At 44.5% G+C, this 20,559-nt stretch overlaps 1 long non-coding RNA gene across 1 annotated transcript; it reads right to left on the minus strand.

Moving 5' to 3' along the window:
* Positions 1–1,503: 1,503 nt before the first annotated feature.
* On the minus strand, positions 1,504–13,292 carry LOC116892815. Its single transcript, XR_004386972.1, has 2 exons — positions 12,650–13,292; positions 1,504–2,517 (listed from the first exon to the last, which is right to left on the minus strand). It is a non-coding gene; the product is annotated as an uncharacterized LOC116892815 (long non-coding RNA).
* Between the last annotated feature and the right edge of the window lie 7,267 nt (positions 13,293–20,559).

The raw sequence follows: 20,559 nt of genomic DNA on the forward strand, positions 1-20,559 counted from the left end.
AATGCAAGCTGCACTCAGAGAAGGCCGCTGGCCCTCCAGCTGGCTTCTGCCACCCAGCCTAGGGAGCTGGGAAGCCGGTCTGTTGAGGGTGAGCTCAAGTGCGGCTGAGTCCCAACTGCCTCCTGAATGTGTCATCCACAGAACTTTCCTGGAAACCATTCCTGTGTAGAAGCCTCGTAAGGCCCAGGCAATGACATGAAATTTACGGGAGGGTTCCAGCTACCTGGGTTCTGGAGATGTCAGCAAAGGACATGTCTGCCCATGCTGATTTTTATGAATCCCACGTTCTCGTATTTGAATAAGCTAATGTCCTTCAAACCGACGATGTTCTCCCGCTCCTGATCAGTTCCTGCTCCTGGAAGCCAAATCTGGGGACTGAGCACAAGGCGGCCCTCACTGTCGCCTCAGGGCAGCAGCTACTGCTTTGTGCTGATCCCTCACTCCACATCTCCACACAGGAGCCATTGGCTCCCATCATTCCTCTGGCCACACCATCACTTCCTCTTTTGTCTGTGGAATATTATGGAAGCCAGTTAGCAAGCCCATTGACAGCATCATGGATAACCTTTCCCTCTTCCTATCCCCGGTCCTTATGAAACAGTGCTGCCAACATTTCCTACAGCAAGGTTCCTTGTTTCATAAACAGGTTTCATGTGTTGGTATGTCTTATTACTTGTTGATTTTAAATCCTATTAATTGTCTCCTGAGGGATTAGTTTTTTCTTTTTCTGGAAAACACCGAGGCACTCACCATCAGTGTACTACTACCCTGTGTAATGTCAGGTTTCCACTACAATACACCCAAGGACAGCACACTTCTGGGGGGGGGGGAGCTGGCAGAATGCTATGCTATCACTGGTTTAGATTTTAAGTTGAAATTAAGACAGTGTTTGCCTTTAACTGTATGGAAGCCTCATTGGTTAGTGTGCTCCGAAAAGCTGGGTTATGAGCTTGCTGGCGGCTGCTTCTTTGTACACATCTGCTGAGAAATGTTTCCTTTGAAGAGACAATGTTTGGAGTCCTTTAAGCTGTTATCTTTTTGTTGCTTTTAGGTCATATATGTAACCTATATGAAAATGATAATGACAAGTCTAGTAGGACAGGGAGTAACCATAGATCCCCCCAAAAAACCTCCCCCCAAAAAACAGTCTATGAAAGATGCTCAATAAGTTTAATCATCTGAATAAAAATAAAAACTAAAATGGGGACTCACCCCATACCCCTGAGGATAAATGAAAAAAAATGCAAAGCAAAACAAAACTAAACTGAAGCTAAATACCTTATCCCTGTTAGGATGGAGAGCCTGAAACCCCAGATGTCCCTGACAGGATTTTAGGAAGTAAAGTCCCTAGAAAAGCAACCAGAGAATTTCCTTTTTCATTGATAAAATGTACTTACTATACAACCCAGAATCCTATCCCCACAGGAATTTACCTGAAAGAGAATTGAAAATATATTTGTGCACAAGACAATCTGAACAAGAATGAACCATTTGACAAGAGTCGAAACTACAACCATCTTGGATATTTATTAACTGAGCAGGGCATACACAGAATGCGCTAAATCCTTAAATGGAATATTACTCAGCCATAAGAATGAAATATAGGCATATGCTATGACACGAATAGGACTCAAAGGCTCTGTATATGGGATATGTCAGAAAATAGCAAATATCGTAAGGTTCCGTGATTGTGGTCAGGATAAAAATGTTCTGGATACAGAATGAGGATTAGAGGCCGGTGCTGAAGAGGACTGCTCGTCGAGAGATTGCTAATGGGTGAAGAACTTAACTGTAGAGAATAATGCTCTAAATAGAGTTATTAAGCTGCCACATCCTCCCCCACTGTATACTTTAATAAGTAAATTTTATGGTGTGTGAATTATACCGTAATAAAACTGTTATTCTAAAAAGTGAAATTAGAATTCTATCACCAGCATGCAGAAGTGCTTACGGTTTTCTTTTCCTGGATCGAACTCTTTATTGGATAATACACTGTACTCCCTGGTTCTTTGATACCCACTGAGCACAGAAGAGACTGTAGCTCATGGAAGAGTGTACCTATTTATCAGCCGCTGTTAGGCACCGCCAAACATTGTGTTGTGCACATGGCTCCGAGCACTGTAATTTCAGTCAGCTACTGCTCAGAGAGTTAAATCCCACACAAGGAATAACCAGGCTGATGACTAAGGGCTGCTCGCCTCACAGAACTCTGCCTATACCTCTCCGCTGCTATTTTAGTTAGGTTTAGTTGACATGACTTCCACCTAAAAGCTTTCCCTGCTTGGCCCTTGACAGGTTCATATTAAGTCGAGGAAACATTGCTGGGAGTGAGGATCTGTGTCTGTGCTTCTTGAGAAGGAAGGTTGCAGCTTCTTTAGTGTAGCTTGCCAGACGCTGCAGGAGGAAGGGTGTTGCCCTGAGCACCTCAGAACTCAAGAACACAGCATAGCTCCCAGTTGAATTCCACATGCAGTGACCTTCGTTCAGCAGGCAGATTAGACCGCTCCTCTGGTCTGCCTGCAAAGTAATGTGTACATAATAAGGGTTGGGGAAAATAACTCAGCCTGTGCAGACGAAGTGCTTGTCTTGTCATCATGAACACCTGAGACCTGATCCCCTGCATCCGGATGAAAAGCCAGACTTCGCGGTGGTCTGCGTGTATAATCCTAGCACTGGGGAGGGGAAGGTGAGTGGATCCCTGGGGCTCCTTGGCCAGTCAGCCTCAGTTCTTACAGATCTTGGCCTGTAAAAGACTGTTCTCAAGTAAAAAGGTAAAGGGCTTCTAAGAACAACACTGATTTCTGTTTAGTCTCCCCGTGCTCACGTACAGATGCAGGCGTGCACCCGCGTGCAAGCACACACCCCATGAGAACATGCGCATGTGTATGCATGTGTATGCATGTGTACCTGCAAAACCAGACCTGTAATCATAACAAGGTTGTAAACCAAGAAGGAACAATTTGAAAGTTCAAAGTCTCTTAGGATTTAGTTTAGAAACTACATGTCAGAAGTCAGTCCCCTGCCAGCCAGGGGTAGGACCATTTTGTTTAATCATGAAGACCAAGATGTCCTTTCAGCACTGGAAGACCTTTGGCTGGATGCCAAGGGAGACTGTAGCATCTCAAGGAATATTCATGGGTCCTGGGGGGGGGGTGCAGCATGAGGGTTGGGTCTGGAAACGACATTCCTGTGGACAGTTATATACGCACCTTTACATAATAGCTCCTATGTGCTTGGAATGTGGAATATAATGTCAGCGGCAGCTGGCGGGTCTGTCACCCGAGAGCTCAGAGCAGAGAACACAGGCTCAACCCTTTCCTTGCATAAGATGACCTGTGGTGGATACCATAACCAGGAAGCACGAGCGGAGCCAGGCAAATTAAAGCAATAAACAATTAGCCCTTGCTAGGTATGTAGCGAGAGGTAACTTGCACGGAGGGGCGATACTGAATGTGTGGTTTGAAAATGAGCAGATGGGGAAGAATGTCCTAATTAGAGAGTAGCTGGGGCAAAGACAGGCAGAAAAACGTGCTTGTGATGGTCTGGGGGACGTGCCAGGGGCCCTGCCAAGCCACCTACAGCTCTGGTTTATGCCGAGACCCTCTAACTTTCTTCGAAGGGGTTACCATCTACCTGTATTTTTTTTAATGTAAAACTACAACTGTACACAAGCAGAGGAAAGAGCACTGCATCCCAGACGCGGTCAGCGTACTCCTGATCTATCTACACAATAAGACACAGACCCACAGGCAAAGATTCTCTCTGTCTCAGAGACGCTTTGGAATCCGAGACAAATATCAACCAATTTTACTCAAAAATATCCTGGTGTGAGCCTCCACAAGGTATGAACTCTGGAAAAACACAATGATCGCATTATCATCAAAATCAATGCAAATAATGGGAAACTCCAGGGCAGTATCTAAGTCAGGTTTGACACTGTGTTGTATTTGACGACACCAGCATCCACGGACCTGAGTCTTTCTGATCTCTCTTTGGAATTTTGTGTCTCCCTAGAAAGGATGCTGGGGCAGACAGGAGTGCATGCCCAAAACTCAACCGCTTGCCAGTTGTGTAGACCGACTTAGTCACTGTAGTCCCATGAGAGGGCCATGATGAGGCATGGTCCCTATGACTTTGGGGAGGTGATTCTCATGAAAGGTTCTTATGTCAGTGGGCTATGCCTTTGTGGGGCTCTGTTCTTCCAATTGCCTTTCTCTTTCTGATTTTGGTCGTGGTGTTTATCAAAGTGACAGAAAACGAGTTAAGATAATTTCTTTGCTCTTTGCTCATTGGCCCATGAGAGGAAAGGTTGACTCTGCCAAGTCTCCTACCATGGTGAACAGGCTACTTCATCAAGGACCGAAAACTTCCAAACCGTGAGCCAAGACTGTCCCTTCCTCTTCACAAGTTAGTTAACTACTTAGTGGATTGTTTTAGTCTTAGAGGGTAAAGTCACACAATCCCTCCGCTCCATTGAAGGCCTAAGGTTTCTATTTCCAACCTGTAAAAGTTGAAAAAAGCACTTGCCTAAGGGATTCTGATGGGTCCATTCTGCATACCTAAGGGCACCCTTTGTCCATGACAGAGTGTGATAACCGTTGGCTTCCCGTGTTTTAAGAAGGTACTGGATACTTACTTACCAGCAAGTGTTCAGACACTAAAAGTATTTGGTGGGCTGGTGGTGTGGCTCAGTGCGCAGAGTACTTGTCTAACATGCACTGTGTTTGGGGCTCAGTCTCCAGCATCGCATAAACTGTGTGTGGTGGCACTTGCCTGGGATCTCAGCTTTTGGGAGGTGGTGGCCAAGTATCAAAGTTAATGGTCATCCTCAGATGCAGAATGAGTGTGACGCTATCCTGGGATGCATAAGACCATTTCTCAAAATACAGAGGAAAACCCCCCAAGTTGACATAAATGCTATCCCAAAGATCCAGCTTTATTATCATATAATGATATTCTCTCTCAGATTTTCAATCTTTTAAAAAAATATTTAAAATTGTTTAATTCTGTGAATATGTTTGTGTCAGTGTTTGGGAATGTGGACGTGTGTGTGCACGTGCCTAGAGATCTGGGCGAGCTGAAGTTACACAGCTGTGATTCACTCAACATGTATGCTGGCGAGTCAATGTGCTCGTGACCTCAGAGCCATGACCCAAGGCCCACTTTATCGGTGGTTCTTTATAACTATAATTATAACATGAAGTCTTGGAAAAGACCAGAAACATTCTCTCCAGGATTTTGAGCTTTTCCTCCCCGCCCTTGCTGCTGGGGCTGGTAGGCAAATCACTGGGCAGTGGTTCACGCCTTTACATGTAGATCAAAGAGCCAATTGCAAGAGAGATGCAGGGGCAGGATTGCCTTGTGCGCGATAGGATTCCGAAAAGCCGTCTCTTCCGTGCTTATTAAACAAAGAGTGGGATCATGGGAAATGATTTCTTTTGATTATTCTGGTCTTACATTCTGTGCTACCTGGCCTGCCACCAAGACTGTGAGGAAAATAAATGGCCATTTGTCTATGTCTGTATTTTGAAGTCTGCTATTGCTCCTGTCTCGGGACTATCCAAACACGGAGCTGCCAGCAGGGATACATTGCTGGTGGAAACACCTGCTAGAGAGGAAATAGGGGTACCATGCAAACCATGGTAAAGTCAGCAGACTCTCTCTGGTTTGCTATGGTTCCATCTCACAGTGATTTTGCTAGCAATCTGCACTGTTTTGCTGAAGCATTTGCATCAATCAGTCGGAGAGCAATGCTGAAGCTCTCAAAGGCAGATGACGGGAGTGAGGATTCCCTCTCAGTCCCAGCAAATTCTCACCCGGAAAACACAGCGGCCCACTTGGCGGTGCACAGGTAAACAGCCCAGGGTCCACAGAGACCAGCCGTGAATCTCCTCAGTCCCCAGGGAAGGTAGCTGGCACCCGGCCCCTCCTCTTCTTTTGCTGTCATTTTGTAACTGGAAATTGATTTTTTTTTTTCCAGGAGGTAGTTGAAGGGACTGGGCATTATCTTTTCGATCCCAATGATCTCCTTCTTTTCATCCCCTTAGATAATCTCCACCAACATTGTGTGTCCTTGCAGATGATGTTCAAAGCCAGAGATAGTCCCGATAATCAGGGCAGTTTGTCGTTGGATTATCATATGCTTAGCCGAGTATAGCGGTTCAAAAACCCGCTCCACTTTGATTGTGATGAGACGGCTTGATGACTTTATTTCGTTTATTCCTCTGAGTATCCTAGCACTCAGGCTGCTAAAGGAATTGGGAAAACTCTACACCTATTTTATCAGCCAAAGCGTCACCTAGCCTACTGGAAACATAGGAAAATAAGTTATCTTTAGTGCTATTATTAAGTGTTTGTTACAGGATAACACAGATTATGAGATAGGAAATTGCGCCTTTTAGATTTCCGTGTACACGGGATGCAGTTTTAGCCTAAGGAATGTTTGGAATGGGTTGGTAAATGCTGACGATTTGGCACCTAAGAGAAAGGTGCATTCTGTGATTATTTTATTATTTAATTTAATGTATGCGTATGGCTATTTTACCTGCTTGTATATCTTTGCAGTCACAGAGGCCAGAAAAGGAGGTTGAGTTACCTGGAATTGCAGCTACAGAGTCTTGTGAGTCACCACACGGGTGCTGGGAACTGAGCCTTGCAGTAGAGCAGCCGGTGACTGTCCTTCACTTCAGAGCAACTCTCCTGCCCCAAACTGTGTCTGCTGTCCCGGTGTCCTCCCTGTAACCGTGCAACTTTGAAGCAGCATTTGCTACAGTTTCCACCTGTTCTTCACCTTGTCTAAACTCTGAAAATACGGATCATCTCCTCTTGACATATGTGAGCTAATGTCAGATCTTTTGTCCCTTGTGACCTCTGGTCTGATGGGAGCTCATAGGTGACAGAAGTCTGACATGGTTATATTTGCTCATGGTGTGTATGTCACTTTTGTCTTAAAAAAAAACAAACAAACACAATTTCAGTTCTACACAGTTTCAGCCATTATTGATTATAGTGGTTCTTCCCAGTTGTCAACTTGACTATATCTGCGATGAATCCAGAATTGAAGGGCTCCCCTGTGATCCAGATCCTGAGGCTGGAAGACACAAGTTTCTGACCTGGATCTTGGCATGGAGATCTTGAGGCATAGTGGCCATGAAAAGCTTAGGCCCAGGCAAGGTAGTACACGATTTTAATCCCTGGAGACTGAGGCAAGGAGATCTCTGAGTTCAAGGTCAGCCTAGGATAAAGCAAATCCCAGATCCAGGCATGGCAGTATACACCTTTAATCTGGGCCACACCTTCTACTGGAGACCTACACAGGGACATTGGAAGGAGGAAGAGTCGTTCTTCGCCTGCTTGCACTTACTTGCCAGCACATGGGCTGGAACCTACTTCTATAAAAGCCCAGCTGGAACAACTCGCCTCGTGGGACTGAGCAACTACTGGATTCTTGGACTTCCCATGCACAGCTGCCCGTTGTTGGGTTAGTTGGACTGCAGACTGTACGTCATCACAACGAATTCCCTTAATATATAGAGGCGTTCTATAAGTTCTGCGACTCTAGAAAACTCTGACTAATACACTGATCTCGGTCACTTCAGTAAACAAATCGCATTGTCTCCGGTAAACTAATACCTTGGTTATGCCTCTTTTCCTGTAAAGCTTGTGGTATTGTATGCCGTATTTCTTCATTTTGTGTTTGTCTGGCACCCTAGTTCTTGACCACCTCACTGGATGTGTAATTGTCAGTTTCATCTTATCTCCCGACACTTCAGCCTTTATTTCCTTTGGGTCCTCTGTGGCTTCTGGAGAGGAGCCAAGTCCCCCGTCTATCTGGTGCCTGGTGGGTGTGGTGTCTTATTCCTCCAGTGTTGTAGGGTTTCCTCCGAATGTCACTTCTGTAGTTTCAACATGAAACTGCCAGGTGTGTTTCTTGTGTTTCTTCTGTTTGAAGTCTATGAGCTTCTCCGGTCTGTCCCATGGTGTCAGCAGTGATTTGAATGAGAAATGTTCCCCATTAGGTTTAAGTATTGGTCCCCAGTTGGTGGCGCTGTTTGGAGAGGTTTTACTGATGGAAGTACCTCGCTGGGAATGAGTTTGAGAGTTCACAGCCCTACCCACTTCCAGTTCTCTGCTTTATGTTCACTGTGTTTCCTCAGCCTGCTGCTCAGCACGAGGCCTCCTGTATGTGATGGACTCTGTCTCTCTAGAATCATAAGTCAAACTAGACTCTTCCATAGCTGTTCTTAGTCATGGTGTTTTATCACATTGACAGAAATACCACTAATACAGTATTTATCATCCACTTTGCCAAACCTACAGAAGCTATCGCTTTATTTTCTCTGTCTTTTCTGTTATATGTAGCATGCCTGTGTAATTAGTCCACAGTTGTTAGATAATCTGGACCATATATTTTTATTCTTTCTGCCCTCTGCATTTCAGTTTTAGAGGTTTTTCCTTGTTGTATTTTCAACCAAAGGCACTTTCACATCTCTGTGTTTCCATATCTAATACTTCCTCTTGGTTTCTTCTTAGGGGTTTTTTCTTCTCACAAACTTAGACTTGTGTGTGTGTGTGTGTGTGTGTGTGTGTGTGTGTGTGTGTGTGTGTGTGTGTGTGTGTATGTATGTGTACATGCTTATGTGTATATGCATTCTTATAGGCCAGTTCTCAACCTTCCTAATGCTGCAACCCTTTAATACAGTTCCTCCTGTATAACTTTAATTTTTTTTTAAACCTTATTTTTAATGATAGTTCTTAAATGTTTTAACCTCCCTGTAGCCTACCACTCACCAGAGGTAATGGAAAAGAAAGGAGTGAATCTGTTTAGAAAGCTTCTTTGGAGCACCTCCCATCTGTGTTGTGTGGAAATTGGCAGTTCAGATCACAGTTAGCTTGATCCACTTGCGAACACTTCACGACTGTACCAGCAGTCCGGTTTGGTAGAGTTGGGTTAGCAACAGCAGTGACGTGACCTAGCAGAAACAGCCAGGCCTCAAGTCAGCCTGAGCTCAAGTCAGCAGGAGGGACCAGGAGGAACACCAGGAGAAGTTCTCAGCTGTGCCTCTTGCAAGACCCACAATCTCATAGGTAGCAGAGGACGGCCTTGCCAGGCATCAGTGGGAGGAGAGGCCCTTGGTCCTGTCAAGGCTCAATGTCCTAGTATAGGGGAATGTCAGGGCAGGGAGGTGGGAGGGAGTGGGTGGGTGGATGGGGGAGCACCCTCAAAGAAGTGGGGAGGGATCGAATAGCTGGTTTCTGGAGGGGAAACCAGAAAAGAGGATAACATTTAAAATGTAAATTAAAAAATCCAACAACAATAACCAACCAACCAATCAACCAAATGAACAAAAGATACAAAATGAGCTGTACAGTGGTAGCGCATGCCTTTAATCCCAGCATTCATGAGGTAGAGGCAGGTGGATCTCCGAGTGGATGCCAGCCTAGAGTACAGAGCAAGTTCCAGGACAGCTGACACAAAGAAACCTGTCTCCCAACTCCTTCAGTGAAGCCACAATTACGCTTATACCAAAACCTCCACAGAAACCCACCAAAGAAAGAGAACTTCAGACCGATTTCCCTTATGAATAGCGATGCCGAGATACTCAATAAGATTCTTGCAAACCGAATCCAAGAACACATCGAAACGATCATCCATCATGATCTTCATCCCAGGGATGCAGGGAAGGTTCAATATACAGATATCCATCATCGTAATCCACTATATAAACAAACTCAAAGAAGAAAAACCACATGATCATCTCATTAGATGCTGAGAAAGCATTTGACAAAATTCAACACCCCTTCGTGGTAAAAGTCTTGGAAAGATCAGGAACCTAAACAGAGCTGTTTACTTCTTGAGTCCTAAGCAGCTGCCCCTTAGAGCATTCCTAGTCTGAACGGAGATTACTGATACTCAACAGCCTCAGACAACTGTCTTCTCTTCATCCCTCTGTTGTTGATGCTGTCATGTGATCATGCAATCAGAACATGCCTACTAGCTCACTAGGTAGAACTGACACCATGTTTCATGGTCCTGACAACCTGTATGCAACCCAAGCTGACATCATGAAAGACAGATCTGAAAAGACTGCTGTCCTATTTTGAGTGGCATGCCTAAAGTTATGAATCAAATTTTATCATATATATATATGTATGTGTGTATATATATATATGTGCAATTTATCTATCTTTTATAAGCAAGGATGTATTTACATGTTCAGATTCACAGATACTTCATATATGTTATTAATTCTATTTTACACAGATATTACTTATATATTTATTTCACATATCGATATTTATAGGAGGAAAGTGAATCGTAAGAGCTGTAGATCAATATAAATTTTACATATGACAAGTTAATCATACAAACCTGAAGTCTTGTTCCTTTTCAACCTGGCATTTCATTTCTTTTCTTTTTTTTATTGACTATGTTATTTATTTGCTTTATATCTGGATCACAGCTTTTCCTCCCTCTTCTCTTCTTAGTCCTTCCCTCTATCCTCCCCTCCCCCATCCATCCATTCTCCCTTTCTTTCCAGAAAAGGGGAGGCCTTTCCTAGACATCAAACAGCCCCGTATGCAGTAAGACTAGGTAGGCACACGCACTCTCTTCCACTGAGGCTAGATGAGGCAGCCCACTTAGAGGAAAAGGCTCCATGGACAGGCAGTGCATTCAGGGAGAGCCCCTGCTCCTGCTGTAGGAGTTCCACATGAAGACCCAGCTGTGTGACGGTTACATTTGTGCAGTAGGCCTAGGTCCACTCCACTCATGCTCTCTGGTTGGCGGTTTCGTCTCCATGAGGCCCAGTGGGCCCAGGTTAGTTGACTCTGTAGGGTCCTTGTTCAACCTGACATTTCTATTAGTGTTTCTCAGAGGTGGCCTAATTTGATGGCTAAGCACAGTTTGCATCCCAGCACATTGTGGAGCAAGTTTGTATCTAACAGCGCAATCCGAGCAGTCTCTGAGCCTCCAGTCTTCCTTTGCCTGGCATTGACAGGTCTGTGATGTGTGCCAGGCACCGTGGAGTGAGTAGGACACAGGAGCAGAGTGTGGTGTTAATGTCGTCTGTGATGTCTTACCGCTTTTATTTATGCACTGTTCTTTGATTTCTATCAGATTTGATTCCGCTTTCAAAACATTAGAAAACCCAGAGCCGCTGGGGTTTGCTCTGTTTTCTAGGATTTCTTGATCACCTCCTAAGGTCCACAGTCATCACGTCAGGGCCCCATTCCTTCCTGTTTCTTCCCATTGTGGAGAACAGAGAAAGCTTATTTGTCCCCATAAACTATTTTTTTTCCCTAAATCAAACCTACAAAGACTAAAAGACGCAATGAACGTTAATAGCGGTTCCGCGAGTCAGTGTTTTATATTCTGGGGAAGGCCAGATTATTTGTTTATCTTTTGCTGCTGTGTTGTTTGCTTTTGGAATCAGGGTCTCAAATCTTAAAACAGACTAACCGGAAAGTTACCTATTGTCTCGGCTGGCCTTTAACCCTGAGACCTTCTCTTAACTGGCTGAGTGCTGGAATTGCAGGTTGGTATCATCACACTTGTTCCATTTCTTTTGTGAAAGCATTTTGATTATGCATACACAACACACACACAGACAGTACCTATACACACACACAGACACATACCTGTATATACATACACATATCTGTGTATATGCATATGTATATGTATATACTCATACATACACACATATGAATCGTTAAGGTATTAACACATGGGCTATCATTTCTACTGCTGAGAATGGAGCCTATAAAAATATGAATATGGACCAATATTTATAAAAATAAACTTATTATCCTTATATTAGGTAACAGCTACATATACATTTACACACACTGCACCATCAGAAATGACAGCCATCTAAAGGTAATATATGAGTCACTTTATGAAAAGATACAGACACAGCCTGGGCATCAACATTCTTCCCACATGTAGGTGCTCACAGTCCAGGAGTTCGCGTGAAAAAAGTAAAATACAGAAAATACTGCTCTGGGTGGGTTTCATATCCTTTTACATTCACACGTTTCTCTAATTCCACATTGTTTGATTCTGATAAAACAAAGGGTAGACTCGTTTCAGAAGCACCGTTTTAGAAAAAGGTCATCAGTTCTGATAATTCTGTTTAGAAATGAACGGGGGTGGGGAGGTGGGGAGTTGAAAGGGGGGCATGCTGTTCAGCGTGTGCTGGCCACATGGCACATTTCTAGGGCTCTTTTGTGCTTGATTTTGTCCCTCTGAGACAGCACAGTGGTCAGAGGAGCCCAAAGGGAGTAGGCACAGCACACTCAGAGTTCCTGGATTCTCTGCCCAGGATCCCTTCCCCCACTTCCCTATCTGAAGCTCTGCAGTCAACCTTAGCGAATCCGGGTAGCGATCCTGCCCGGTGCCCTGCTGCAAGCCCAGCTGTTTTCTGCACCCTCTCTGATAACAGGGAGAGGGCGCCCAGCACCCGCTTCTGAGACAGCTGGATGGGGATGTTACTGTTGCCTCCTGGATCCTGTGCATGCGAAAGGAGGATCCCTGGAATCAGACATTGTTATTCTCTCTCTCTCTCTCTCTCTCTCTCTCTCTCTCTCTCTCTCTCTCTCTCTCTCTCTCTCTCGGAAAGGAGGCTAAAAATAGGCGTAGAAGTACCTTGCAGCCTCCAGGCTAGTGGCTAGAAAGTCACCATACAGAGGTTAACAAGCCAGCGTTAAGACAAAGTAAAGTAGTGAGCGCTCGCGATGCCACCGGAGTAAATAGGGGAGAAAGGCTGCTCTGACGTGCTGGATTCATGAACTTTCCTGTTCTGCTCCACCCAGAGCGCAGAAACTCCTCTGCCACACGGGATGCTGTAGCTGCATTTGCAAACTACTGTCCCTTTCACCTCTGAGGCCTGGGAACCATAGCTCCCCTGTGGTTGCTCCTTGCCTGGCTTCCGTAGCCTCCAGGGATCTGCAGGTCTCTCCAGGAATGTTGCTGTGAGCCGGAAGCGGCATTGTCTCATCCGAATGCTTTGAGGAGGATCCAGGACAGGTTTGCCAGCTTCTAGACAGTATAGCACATCAGCCCCGCTTCTGTGAGTCTCTGCTTTGTGAATCTGCTTTCTGGACTTGTCCTTATTCACTACCCAAATTAGCTTAATGCACTACGGAAATCTCAGTTCGACCCGGAGGCAGCCGTAGCAGGGGAGAAACAGAGCTCCGAATCAATTGGCCAGGCGAAGGAGTGGGGGTGGGGGGAGACAAAAGAAACATTGTGTCAAATTTATTTTCCGCACCCTTGGGATTGCAAGCGGAGCAGCAAGGCTTCCCAGCGCCAAGTAGCATGGTGGCATGTGAGGATGCTCACAGCGAGAGGGAATAGGGCCGGCTTGGATTTTAGCTAAAATAAATCACGTTCATGTCAAACTGCAAAGGGCACACAGGTTGCAAAGAAGACAAGTGGCGAAGTAGCAACATCAAATACTTATCTCAAATTTACCACGGGCCTTACATCGTTCCCTAACTCGCGTATATATCATTTAAATGTATCCACCGTTTAAATAGGGCACTAGGTCCGTTCTATCCTCCACCTGTGCTCTCAATGCTTCCCTACGTGTCTGCCAGTTTGTGGGATGCCTGCAGCTAGGATGAATCAGAATACAAAGAGAGGGCTGACAGGTTCATGAATGCCCAAGGTGAGCTGTGACCTAAAATGAGACCAGTTCTAAGGAAAGATGGATCGTGTGTCATGCATGCTGGACCAGCAGATGGCAGCAGAGTTCTGGGCTCCCGCTACAGTGAAACTCCGTTCTTTTATCAGAGTGGTCCTATGTGCCCTCTGTGTCACTGACCCCAGAATGACATCTTTGATTTATACTCATACATGACTAGCATCTCTCCCTTTTATTACAAATCTATGGCATTAATTCAGAGGGCACCATTCTCTGGATGGGACATCCTGCTTACAGAAAAAAGAAAAATAGAGTTTAAAGGGGTGAGGGAATTACACAGAACAAAATAGGGAGTATGTGTGTTTTCCTGTCTTTAAGCTTGTCAGTCTATTTTACCTCAGAACCAAAACACAATGCTTTGGTTAAAAGTGTTTTTGCAACTAGTTCCTAGTATGAGGCAGCATAAGTCTTTAATTTTGTTATCTGGGGAACAGAGACAAGAGGATGTCTTTGAGTTCAAAGCCAGCCTGGTTTACACAGTGAGCTTTAGGTCAGCCAGGTACAAAATGAGACCCTGCTTAAAAACAAACAAACAAACAACTCTTGCTTGATTGGCCATTCAGTCTCTCCATATTTAATAACATTCTATCCCGAAACTGTTTTTAAATACCCCCTAACATAATATGATTAGAGATAGTGCCCAGAGCCAAATTTCACATTGTCCTTAAAACCATAGTCGGAGATTCTCCAGGTCTTTCCAGCTGTATTTTAATGGTTTAATGATTTTTCAAAGTAAAGGAATTTGGGAAATTATAGGATGTAACAAATTGATGGCAGTTGGCCTTGTACAGGTTTAATTAAATTAGGGCTTAATTGACGAGATGGAAAGGGGTGGTGGGACTTTTCCCATCAGCATTCTGGGAGCATAGATGAAGACCTGTCTTGCCAGAGTGTCATAACCTCCCGAGACGCTAGGTGGTGCTACAGAGTCACTCTGTAATTTCTAATACTGGGTTTTAAGGCTCTTTGATCCTACGTTATTATTATTTTTTCCGGTTTCTGGAGAGCTTGCATCAGAAAACACACCAAAAAAAGAGCAGATATTTTTAAAAACGCAGTATTGTCAATGAAATCATGGAAATTGATGCCCGAGAAAGACGAGATAGGCACGCTTATGCATGTTTAAATTTAGATTCCATATTTAGATTAATCTTCAACCAAGTCTAACAGACTAAAGTGTCCTGGAAATACTTAATGGCCTTTTGCTGCGGCATTAATGAATTGCATGAAATTGGAATGAGACCTGCTCGGACCCTACCATCCAGTGGAAGAAGGCACAGCTCGTCCTAGATAGATGTTGAGCGGATTTCACCAGTGTGGCGGTCCGCTGTGGTATGCGCTTGGTGTGGGGGTGTGTGCCTCTTCATCCTCCTTTAATGGACAGACGGACCCTAGTGTGAAGCAAGGGGTTTAAAGCCAGGTGCACAGCTCTGCGCCAACCCACACCTGGGCCAGGTTTCCTCTGTCATTCACTCCCTTGACATACGGACTATTTTAAAAGCATGTCTATGCTTGGCTGTAACTGAGTAGTTGAGACAGCCCTCCCCACCCCCTATTAAGCAACGAGGTGGGAGGCAATAGATCGGGGATGCGATTGAGACCCGGCGACTTTTTAAAGGAAATTTCCTGTGACTATTTACAGAGACATTATCAGCGGGGAAGAGGTTCTTTCCAATAAATTACAAGTCGAGGGCTCTGGGGAAAAGGGACTTCCTATTTTAACACTATTCAGTGCACATTGAGTGACAGCCATCTCGACTGTCTTAGGCAAGGCACCGTGAGCTGGGGTGGTCTCTAACAAGGGCTTCTTGAACTCTTCTTCTAGATTCCTGATATCATTGCTCCTAGCTCACCTCCAATATCAGCCCCGCTTTCCATTCAGGGAGTCCCATGGCTTACTTTGCAGGCCTCACACACATAGGCACACACACAACACCACTGTCTGCGCTGTCTGCACCGTGTGGCGCTCCTGCCGGGGAAACATTGCATCGCACAGTTCGACTTTAATCCACGTACAATTCCTCCTCGGAAGACACGGTTTCCACCTTACCCACGAAAACATCAAGATTCTGAGGGTATAAGCAACCTGTCCGTGGTATCCAAGACATAAAGAACGAGATAAATAAACTCCTCACCCCATCTGATTCTTAATCTTGTGCTGCTAACAGCTGTCAGAGGCCTCATTATAGTGCATGAAAACCAACTCTTCCAAAAATGTGCTTGCAAAATTCTAGCAAGCTAAAACCCCTTGCCTGGGTCTAGCTCCCCCCGCCCCCATTGTGCCTGCTCAGTGTGGCTGATCCATTAGCAACATCTCTTTGGGAGCTGGCTTTCCATCTGCTACTTTAGGGGGGTGGTGGTGTGGAGCCCCCAGCCTAGGGAAAATAAACCTTTGAGTATGACTTAGAATGACAGTGATATGTCTGTCTACCAAGAAAGCCATGGGCACATGTTTGGTTCACCTAGAAGTTTCCTGTACATTGTTATGGTTATTTTTCTAAGATGTGTGTGTGTGTGTGTGTGTGTGTATGTGTGTGTGTGTTTCAAAGAAGGTACAACAGGTTCTGTTCCTGACTGCTGCATGAACAAGCATACCTCAGAATCCAGGATGCAGACTTTTAGCAGTGTCAGATGAACTTTTGAACCCCAGGTCATCAGTTTGGCCCCCGCCAACCCAGTCTCTAATGCTAGCTAGACCCGGCAGGTATGGACTCCAAATTTGACCAGGGGCAGATTAAGCCCCGTGGTCCAGGAATCCATGATGGTGGCACCTGGGCACTGAGCCTCTGTGGGTCATCATCTATCATCCAGTGTACTAGGATCTACCTCTGTCACTCTGACTTAGTCTCTAGTCATGCCCAGCCATGGCTGACCCTGATACCACCAGGCTTAAAGGTCTTGGTAATTCTTTGGTTGGCACCTATCTGTCAGCCTCAATGGAAGTCTATGAGATACAGAATGCATCTCACCCAGGGCTGAGCAAGTCCCTAATGCCTGAGCTTTAGGTCTGCACAGTGTCAAGTTCAGCATTGTCCTCAAACACCATATAGCCTATGTGGACTCAAGCTCAAGACAGACTGGTGTTAGTATAGTACTTGCAGCCTTACGCTCCTGTCTGTTTCCTGCAGATTTATGTTGTTGTGAAACTTGGGTCAAGACTGTCCTAATAAACTCAAGAACTGATCAGATCCTTATATTTCTGGACTCTAAGACCAAAGACCCAGGATCTAGGATCTCCCCTTGTAGTTTAGAACCCAGTACACAGACAATTCTGTAAACCAGGTTCCAGGCTCTCCCTAGAACCTAGAGCATAGACAATCCTCCAAACCAGATTCCCAGCCCAGAACCCAGAACAGATCTGGATTTTCAAACGCCAGCACCCTAGCTTCTAGACACACAAATGGAAACAGATTGTGCAGTTTCTCACAGTCTTAGACTCCAGGAAAACACTACTGTGTTCTAAGCATGAGTACATCACCTATGATTCTAGGTTCCAGACTAGCCCTGTGGACCCGAAGTCCATCCGAAGTCTACCAGGAGGCTAGTCCCAAACATAGAATGATGTCTGTAACTCCACTCTCCAGAGGGCCAAGTTTTGGCTTATTTTAAAAAATCTAGGGTCTGGGGCAACCAAGAAGACCTTGGTGACAGGTCAGTTTACATAGTCCCAGAAATCCAGGCTTCATGCCCATTATAGGATTCCTGCTTTCAATTCAACCTCAATTCCAGTACAGCTGCCTTGAACTCAGATGCTGGGTCCTCTTCATGAACTTAGATGCCAGAGAGATCCAGAGGTGACCAACATTTGGGCCCAACCTCGTGCCAGGCCAGAAGTAGAAATACAAGGTTGTAGACAAGACCTCATGGACACAAGTTTCAGTGGCCTTCATGAACCCAACCTCCAGGCTTACTCACATTGAACAATAAACAGCTCTTTCTCAGAGGATCCTGTCTTCAGGTCTGATCCTAAGAACCAATCACAATGATCTAACTCCTGCTGACCCATTCCCCAGGCACCCGACCCAATGATCTAGCATCAGATACCTTCTCAGGCCATGCCAGATGGTCTCCCTGGAATCAGTGGATGGTAAGACTGGTGTAGACTGTTCCCGAAGAAAGCCATCTGTCAGAGACTAAAACAAAGCTCCACTCCTTCAAATATACAGATAGCCTTGTCAGGAAACAGTAAACAAGAAACAAGGAAATGTAACAACAGAAATCTCCTATTTCTAAGAAAATGGATGAGACTCTCAAACAACTTAAAATAACTATCTGAAGAGGTTTAGGGAGTTTGAAACAGAAAGACAAATCAACAAAATTGTGCAAACAGAAAAGTGACCCAAAACAGAAAGTTTAATATCTATTCAAATTATTATTATTTTTACAAATACATATTTTATTATTATAACCATAAATATAATGTATTAGCAATATAATATAAATATATTGTTATAAATATATATTTAGTACAATAATATATCATTACAAATTTTATTATTATAATTAATAGATTATACTATATATTTATTATTAGATGATATTAGTACAGTTAACATATTTAATATAGCAATAATATTAATATAATATAAAAGTATTATTTTTAGAATCAAATTCTGAAGATAGAAAAGACAGTGAATAAACTGAGGAATGACATAGAGATTGGCAGCAGGAGAAATGACCACATTGAAGAAAAGTCATTTGAAAATGTACAGTTGAAAAACACGATTCCACATGACTCTTAGTGACTTCTACCCATAGATTAATGCATTAATTAGTCCCCAACCATCTCTGGAGATACTTCCATCTGTAGTAGTTGGAGGTTAATACAGAAACAGATCCATAGTCAATCGGTATGCAGAGAGCACGGGACACTCAGGAATGCTCAGCCCCAAACAGGGCATGTTTATTAGGAATCATTTCAGCAGAGTGGGTCAAAGAAATATAGGGCCACAGGTGGCCCTTGACAATGGCAAAGAAACTGTTTTCCACACTCAGCAGGGCAGCTCTATCAGCACACACAAAACTCTTGAGAGTTCAAGCAAGACCAAATCTCAGCATGGAGTGGGAAGGTTAGACATGAAGTGTCACCACCTATAAATAGCTGTTGGGAGAGTCCATTTTCTCTAAGAGGGTAGACCTGAGTAGGTTAGCCATGACCAAACCCCTAAGATTATCTGGGAAGCACAAATTAGATTTTATTGGTTCAAAAAAGAAAGGTCATGAAGTTGGGTAGGGAAGGGAGTTGGATTAGGCTGGAGAAAGAGAGGAGGTAAATATCAAAACACATCATATAAAATTCTCACAGACCTTATTTATGAAAGAAGATATATAAGAAGAAAATATCATGGAATGAAGAAAGCTCATGGGTCTGTGGAACAGCAGTCAAAGTGTGGGTAATGACGTAAGAATAACAGTAGACAGAAAACTTACTCAAATAATCAGTAGTAAAAGAAATAGTCAAATTTGGAAATGCAAATATGTGTAAGATAAAAATTACAATGGTATTTTCATACAAATATAGAGAAAAGGCTCTGGCATTACATGGAACCCTGGATTGCCACAAAGTACAAAAGCAATCTTGAAGTCAAAGAATAAAAACATGCTCAACATGTTGGTATGTCCACTCCAAAGCCAAAGGAATTAGTCAGTTTTCCATAGACCTCAGCTAGATGGTAAGCCCAGAGAGGAAAGCGACATATTACATCTAACGATCCTCAACTACTTGGGAGAGTGGGATGGGGAGATAGATTAAAACCTGACGCTGTGGAGCCCCTGGAGAAAAACAGGGTAGATGTTCCATAACTAGTCTGAAAAATGACTCCTGGAAAAGATTGTAAAAGTCCAGGCAGCAGTGCCCAAAGAAACAGATTTAGAATTTCAGCACAGGCCAGAAAGTACAGTGAGGAGACTGCCAAAGGATGGGAGGAAGCCCCTTTGAATCATGCATCTGGGAGATTTAAGATCTTAAATGCACCAGGGACTAAGACACTGTGCAGTAAGAAAGCACAAAACAGTGCATAACACACACACACACACACACACACACACAGACACACACACACACACACACACAGACACACACACACACACACAGACACACACACACACACACACACACACACACACACACATACACACACACACACACACACACACACACAGACACACACACACACAGACACACACACACACACACACACACACACACACACACACACACACACACACACACACACACAAATAAAAAAACAGAAAAATACAAATTAAAATCACCACAACACAGTCAAAAACTCTGATCCAGAATTGTTCCTGTCTGAAAGAACTGCAGGGACAAAAATGGAGAAGAGCCGGAGGAAAAAGAGATCCAGTGACAGGCCCAAGCTGGGGTCCAGCTCAAGGGGTAGCCCCCAAGGCCTGACACCATTACTGATGCTATGGTGTGCTTACAAACAGGGGCCTAGCATGACTGCCCTCCATAAGGCCCAACAAGCAGCTGACTGAGTCAGATGCAAATATTTACACCTAACCAATGGAGCCATGTACTTGAATTAGGGAAAAGCTGGACGAAGCTGAGGAGGAGGGTGACCCTATAGGAAGACCAGCAGTCTCAACTAACCTGGACCTCTGAGATCTCTGACAGTGAGCCACCACCCAGGCCACATATACCAGCTAGACTCAGTCAGAGAAGATGTACCTAGCCCTCAAGAGACTTGAGGCCCCAGGGAGTGGGGGGGTCTGATGGGGTGGGGGTGGTGGTGGGAACATCCTCTTGGAGACAGGGGTGGGGAGAGGAGGTATGGGATATGGAACAGTTAGAGGGTGGACTGGGGGGGGGAATAAAGTCTAGACT

Source organism: Rattus rattus, chromosome 2, assembly GCF_011064425.1.
Source record: "Rattus rattus isolate New Zealand chromosome 2, Rrattus_CSIRO_v1, whole genome shotgun sequence".
NCBI lineage: Eukaryota > Metazoa > Chordata > Mammalia > Rodentia > Muridae > Rattus > Rattus rattus.